Genomic DNA, 7,451 nt, shown 5'->3' with positions numbered 1-7,451 from the left:
CTGGGCTAACAGGACTCCGGGAACCCGGGCTGTAGCAGGCTAGGCAGGACTCCGGATGTCACCGCGTGACATTTCCCCGAAGGGACAGACACAGGAACGATATGAAACACATGCCGGCCAGTCAAGTGTCCAGAGCAGTAGTGCTGGGCTAGCAGGACTCCGGTGAACCGGGCTGTAGCGGACTACTATGGCTCAAGGAGGCACTAGACTACATTTCCCCATAAGAGAGGCTGCTAAGGATAGACAACTAGATTGTCGGATCCCACACATACCAAGCATTTCAATCATACACACAATATGCTCGATATGTGCAAATACAACATGGCATCACAACAAGACTCTACGACTCAGAGTATTTATTCATTAGGCTCCGAAGAGCCAGGTATTACAAACATGGGTCTCATGACCCAACATTCAGAGCATACAAATCAAAGCACATGCGGAAGCTTAACATGTCTGAGTACAGACATCTACAAATGAAAAAGGCTGAGAAGCCTGACTATCTACCAGATCCTGCCGAGGGCACAAGATCGTAGCTGAGGTAACAAGCTAAACGTCGAAGTCCACACGGAACTACTAGCGAGACTGTCGTCTCTCTGCAAAACATAAAATAAGCAAACGTGAGTACAAATGTACCCAGCAAGAATTACATCAGAACTATCTACATATGCATCGGTATCAACAAGGGGGGGGGGGTGGTGGAGTTTAACTGCAGCAAGCCAGCTTTGACTCGGTGGCTATCCTGAACCACGACTGCAAGAAACTCTTTCGAGGTGGCGCACACGAGTCCACATATTCACCATATCAATACTCCACTATGGATCCGCTCCCGTCTCCCTACGAGAACGCTATCCATAGCACTCACGCTTATCTTGCGCATTTTAGGGTATCCACTTTCACTTGTCTATGAACTGTTATAGGCAACCCAGAAGTCCTTTACCGCGGACACGGCTATTCGAATAGATCATATTAACCCTGCAGGGGTGTACTTCGTCACACACGCTCTCGCCACTTACCACCATGTACACGTCGTGTACCTCGGCAACCTTCAAGCGGAAGCCTGGCGAGGGAGTCGGCCACGACCTGACTAACCACACAAGTCTCTAGTCCAGGTTTATCGCCTATTCGGGTTCCATCCGCAAGGAGATCCGGCCGGGGTGTCGCTCACGGCCCCAAACGATGTGAACAGGGTTCCCAAGCCCACCTCGACAGATGGATCTACGCTTGGTACACCGTGCCACGGTGCCTAGTCTGTCCCAAGCCCACCTGTACCGGGTGCCACTTGGTAGACTACTAACACTACCTACAAACACCAGAAACTAGTTGCAACTCCTGGACAGAGATCAGGTTGATTAATAAGTCGAGAGGGGCACTTAAGCATTCCAATGCGTGGTAGTAACTGTTCATGGATCACAAACACAGAACTCAGTTCCTGAGGACGGCTTCAATGAGACAACCCACCATGTACTCCTACATGGCCTCTCACCGCTACCTTTACCAAATCGTGTTCACACACTTAGCTCTCACACAGTAGGACATGTTCACCACTTTCCAATTCATTCCCGATGAACCAGACCTGACACAACTCTAAGCAATAGCAGGCGTGACAAACAAGCATGAATGAGTAGGCACATCAGGGCTCAAACAACTCCTACTCATGCTAGTGGGTTTCATCTATTTACTGTGGCAATGACAGGTCATGCAGAGGATAAAGGGGTTCAGCTACCGCAGCAAGTAACAGATGAATCGTTGTTGTCCTAATGCAGTAAAAGAGAGCATGAGCGAGAGAGTGGGATTGTATCGGAATGAGCAAGGGGGTTTTGCTTGCCTGGCACTTCTGAAGATAGCATTGAGTCTTCATTAGTGTCAACGATCACAACGCCGGAACATCGTCTACCGAGAGGGGACAAATACCGGCAAACAGAGAAGAAACACGATCAATGCAATGCACAATATGATGCATGATCATGACATGGCAATATGCTGTGGTTTGGGCTAATGCAACTAGCAGCAAGTTAAATGGAGTTGGCTTGAATCAAAGATTCAAATTCAAACTCCATATGTGATTTCTTAAATGCCATTTAATTGAATTGTCCTAAACAGTAGTCATAAGTTGTTCTAACATGCATGGAGATGGTACAGATGGATAGATTGGATTTTTCTGATCATTTTTCATATATAAATTATTTCATTTGGAGTTATGGTTGATTTTCTATGATTTTTAGAAGTTTATAGGATTTTCTGGAATTTCCTGAAAATCCAGAAAAGGATTAATTGCGTCAGCACTGCGTCATGCCTGTGTCAGCAGTCAACTGGGTTGACCCAGGTCAAACCTGACGTGTGGGGGCCACACGTCAGCGACACAGGGCTAATCCCGGTCAAACCCAGCGCTGACTGAGGTTTGACCAGGCCTGGGCCCCACTGTCAGTGGTTGTGGGCAGTTTTAAGGAGCGGGGTTAGCGCCTAATGGCCGTGCCACGTTGGCACAGCCGGAGTTAGGTCGCCGGCGACCATCCAGTGCGGCGGCGACTCGCTGAGTGGCGCTAGGGGCAGCGGCTGGTTGCGCTGAGGGCACCAGGAGGGAGCCCATGCTCGTCCGCATCCAACGGAGTAGGCAGCAGCGACTGGGGTGCGCTGTACTCGCCGGAGACGAGCTCGCGGCGGCGGCCGGAGTTCGGGAACATGCGGGGTTAGCGCTGCGGCATGCAAACGAGCTGGCTGTCGCGCTAGTGTTGCTCCACGGGGCGTTGCGAGTGCAACGGACGCACACGCGGGGCCATTTGGTCCCCGGGGCTTCGCCGACGACGAGCCCGTGCGGCGATGGCTATGGTAAGCAAGGGGGCGACGGCTACGGCGGCCGAACGGGGGCATGGTTAGGGGGGAAATGACCCGGGGCTCACCGCGGTCACGAAGAGCTTCTCGCCGAGCTCGGAAGGCACGGACGGCGACGGATTTGACGGCGGCGATGCACGGCCGTGCGCGGAGACGACGGGTCGATGGCGAGGCGACAGGGCGTCCGGCGATGCTCTCGTTGAGGGGGAGCTTCAAGGCATCGAGGCGGAGCTCGTGGACTCATCGGCAGGGCGAGGGGTGGCCGGTGGCCATGGCTACGGCGAGCGGCGGCTGCGGCTGCGCTCGGGTGAGTGCGCGCGAGAGGGAGCAGAGGAGGGGGAGGGGGTCCAGGGAGAGAGCGAGGGGGTCGAGCGGGCGACGTGGGCGTCGTCCGGATCCTCCAGAGGCGCGGGCGGCAAGCAGGTGACGCCGTGGCGCGCGCGGCGGCGTCGCGGTGTCCCTCCTCTACCTACTGGCAGAGGTAGGCGATGACTGGCACCAGGCCAGTGGGCTGGGCCGTGCTGGGCCAGGCCAGGTAAGCGCCAGGTAAGACTCCTTTCTCTCTCTTTTCTTAATTGTTCTGTTTCCTATTTTATTTCTCTGTTTTGAATTAGTAAAAGAAATACTAATTCGTTTTGTAAGATCCTGAAAATAATTGTGGGCACTTTTGAAAATATCTCCAATAGCCCTCAAATGCTTTCAAGACTATTTGGACAGTTAAGATATTTTATAGAATTCAAAAGTCCAAATTCAAATACTTATGATTTAATTCAAAAATCCAGAAATGACCTAGAAATATGTTTATCATTTTTGGCAGAGGTTTTTACCTTTATCAGAAATGATGAACATTACCAAGCATTTTGGGATCATTGAAAATATTTCATTGTGATCCTAGTTGGATTTCATTTGGTGCTAGGGTTTGAACATCCCCATTTCAAGTTTAGGCAAAATTTAAACATGATGCACACATGAAGCTAGCCTAGTGCATAGCAAGGCTAGGGATGTGACATAGTACGTGATGCAATAGTCGCTACGAAGATATTCATGCCAGCCATTTATTACTAAAAGCAGAAGAATCCTACTTCTTGAATTTATATTCCAATAGTCTGCTTCAGTCACTACCAAGATTTAACTTATGTTTTGGCACACTCTTGACAGGCCCGTTGAGAAGGGTGTGCGAGCGGTGCGACCGCACAGGTCCCAAAATCGTAGGGGCCCCGATCGGTGAAAAAAACATATACGATCCGGTTCATGCGCTGGATGGCTGGTTTTTTAGCTGGCTCGTGTTATCCTATCGCAACAAAACTGCAGACGGATGCACCAGAAGCGGAAACTCATTACGTTGAGGCCCCTAGTTCCACTAATCGCAGCCAATAGGGCCCAGCCGGATGTACGAGATCAAATAGATATGTCTCTGTCTTGGGAAAAAACAACTTCACGAATAGGGAGACCCGTCTACCTGCTTCTAAGAACGGACGAGCCGCCAATGGATGGCGGAACGCCACGGCGAGTCCGCTGTACTGCCCTCCGTCGCCGGATGTATCCCTGCTGCGGCAGCCTCATTTGGTCATCCCCGAATATCTTCCTAGGTAAGCCGTAAACCATAAGCTGGGAATCAAAATAGATGGACGAAAAACTTGTTAGGGTAATCTCTTTTGTTTAGGGTTGGGTAATCTATTTTCTGATACAAATTCTGGTTCTCTTTTGCTGTTGCCATATCATATCCACTGCAATCCCTACTTGTACAGTAGTGCTGCTCAATTAGGCACGTACTCGATTTTAATCAAAATTAATATGATAAACACATTACCTCTGATCTAATTTTTAATTCTAGTACTAATTCTTCGTCTTTGGCTCTTCTGGTACATTACTAGTATATTTCATTACAAGAAACACTCCATCGATTTTTATTTTATGAGAATAGACTCAATGGATTTACAGATTTGTTTCAAGAAATACTAGACGGAAGATGCTTTTCAGTACAACATAGTCATTTTACTGTTTCAGTACAATTCGCCAATAAAATAAAATTAGTACTATGTTTACTCTTTGGCATTACTATATGATCTATTTCTAAATACTTTACTAAATAACACATATCGAAGCTATGTAATTAATTGAAATTATGTCTAGTAATATTAGTTATACATTTGTTTTGCAAACTTTTGGGCCCCATATTACATTTCGCACCGGGGCCCCGAATTTCTGCAGACGGCCCTGACTCTTGAAACGAGCATAAATACTTGAGATTTAATGTAATCTGTATGTCCTATTGTGGCATGCTACTCACTCTACAAATTTAGATCTGAATATTTAGTATCTATCTTACTATTTAGTCTTGGTGGGAAGTGAGCCACCTGCACTAGAAAAATTAGAATGTAGCACATGCAAATACTATGAAAAATACTTTCATACTTAACACATTTGTTCTAGAGCTGATTGAACCGCTACCTTGTCTAATGTGAATCAGAAATATATTACCGTTAATGTAGTTTTTTTGTGTGGACTATACCATTAATGTAGTTGGTAAACTTATAATGTGATCTTGCTTTCCTTATGTTTCCAACCCTTCTTATCACTGTCAGTTTAGGATTTGTAAGTTTAACATGGTTACTTCGCTTGTAGGCTTTTGATGTCGTGGATGGTAAATGAGCAAAACATACCAACTCATTATGTCCCAGATTTAAGGCATCCCTGTTTAGTGACTCCATCCTGATTCAGCTGGCTACAACACTTGATCTGGCTGGATGTCCACTAGATTGTGGCTGCAGTGTGAATTGTTTTCTTTCTTTTTTGGCTGTGAATTCATGCGTGGTTTGATGGTATGCCATCTTCTCTGGACACAATAGTTAAAAGCCCATGGAAACAAAGCCAAGTGGTCAGTGGAAGTACTTTCTTGGAAGAAACAAATGAATCATAGTTATTTGCTTTCCGAATCTGTTTATTCTTCCATCTTCTTGATGTAAAGCATCATGATTTTTTTAGAATTGTCAAGCATTATGATAAAAATGAATTCTTATATTTACTCATGCCAAGACATCGGTCGTCTTAATTAACGTACAAATGCATTATGTGTTCAGGAACATGTACACAAGAAATACGAGAATTTCCACCTTGTTGAAGATCTTCCATAAAATAATTGCGTTGATAAAGTTTAGTATTATACGGCGTGTTACTGATATTCTTCTTACGTGAGCTCTCAATTTCTCACAACGGGTCCCAATCTTTTTCATGTTGGCTGGTTCAATTAGTGGTTTCCTGCAAGTCTTGTTTTTCTTCCGCTGGTTACCATTTTCTTACACGAGCGGCCAAGATCCTTTCATGGGTGGTTGTCACTAGGACAACGTGTCCATAATCTCCTAATTTTCTTAAGTTGGCCAGCAGTTTGCTGAACTCGAGGCACACACGCATAGGCTAGCATGGAATTTCTTTTTTTACATCGCTCATGCAGGAGTCACAAAACGCACGTGAAGCACAGTTGCTAATGTAGTAATTTTACGTTGCATGCAAGGATTCCTTACTTCGGTGCAAGTGGCTGGTTAGGTGGGGGCACGGTGAGCACTGTTGTAATCTTACATTGCATGGCCAACATTTTTATTCTACAGCTTTTTCCCTAGGATTAACGTGAGAGACACGACATGGACAGGTACCGATGGAAGGATGTCTTGTGCATAACAAATCACATATTTTCTTCTTTTTTCTTTCTGATTATTAAAGGGAAAAGGAAAGAGTCCAAGTGGAGGAAGGCTCGTGTACGTGGGATAGGGGACTCCAAGTGGAGAAATACTCATGGGATAGGAGAGCACGTCGTCTCGCCTCTGCATGTTTCATCCAACGGCTATACACGCATTATATATTAATTAGACGTTCATTTTCTTTAATTTCACAGTTTAATGTGGTGTTTCGTATGGTGCCTCCAATTAGTAAATATAAGATTTTCAGTACCCGCGGCATTTCCTCAAACACCACCTTGAACCCCCTCCACACATATCCCAAATCCCCTGCTCACGCACATACACACCACCCCTCCCTCGCTCCAAACCTAGCTAGGTCGCAGCCGCCGCCGCGCCGCCTCCATCGTCAACATCTGCCGGTCTTCCCGTGTAGTTTACCCACCGATATACATACCCTCGCCGCCCTGAGTTTCTTAGATGACGCCTGTGAAACGCCCCCTTTCCCAGAGATCCCTATCCCCACGCCCCTCCCCCATTATGTCTACTACACAACCTTCTTCTTGTAGACGTTGTTGGGCTTCCAAATGAAGTGGTTTGTAGGACAGTAGCACATTTCTCTCAAGTGGATGACCTAAGGTTTATCAATCCGTGGGAGAAGTAGGATGAAGATGGTCTCTCTCAAACAACCCTGCAACCAAATAACAAAGAGTCTCTTATGTCCCCAAAACACCCAATACAATGGTAAATTGTATAGGTGCACTAGTTCGGCAAAGAGATGGTGATACAAGTGCAATATGGATGGTAGATATTGGTTTTTATAATCTGAAATTATAAAAACAGCAAGGTAACTAATGATAAAGGTGAGTGAAAACGGTATTGCAATGCGTTGAAACAAGGCCTAGGGTTCATACTTTCACTAGTGCAAGTTCTCTCAACAAGGATAAC

The 7,451-nt window shown here is 46.3% G+C and overlaps 1 long non-coding RNA gene across 1 annotated transcript; it reads left to right on the top strand.

Annotated features, from left to right (window-relative positions):
* Positions 1–4,040: 4,040 nt before the first annotated feature.
* Positions 4,041–5,819, top strand: LOC120974519 (uncharacterized). Its single transcript, XR_005769902.3, has 2 exons — positions 4,041–4,421; positions 5,458–5,819. It is a non-coding gene; the product is annotated as an uncharacterized lncRNA (long non-coding RNA).
* The last annotated feature ends 1,632 nt before the right edge of the window (positions 5,820–7,451 follow it).

Source organism: Aegilops tauschii, chromosome 2, assembly GCF_002575655.3.
Source record: "Aegilops tauschii subsp. strangulata cultivar AL8/78 chromosome 2, Aet v6.0, whole genome shotgun sequence".
Classification (NCBI taxonomy): Eukaryota; Viridiplantae; Streptophyta; class Magnoliopsida; order Poales; family Poaceae; genus Aegilops; species Aegilops tauschii.
Note: the sequence above shows the minus strand (reverse complement) of the source record. Positions and strands in the feature narration are given on the sequence as shown.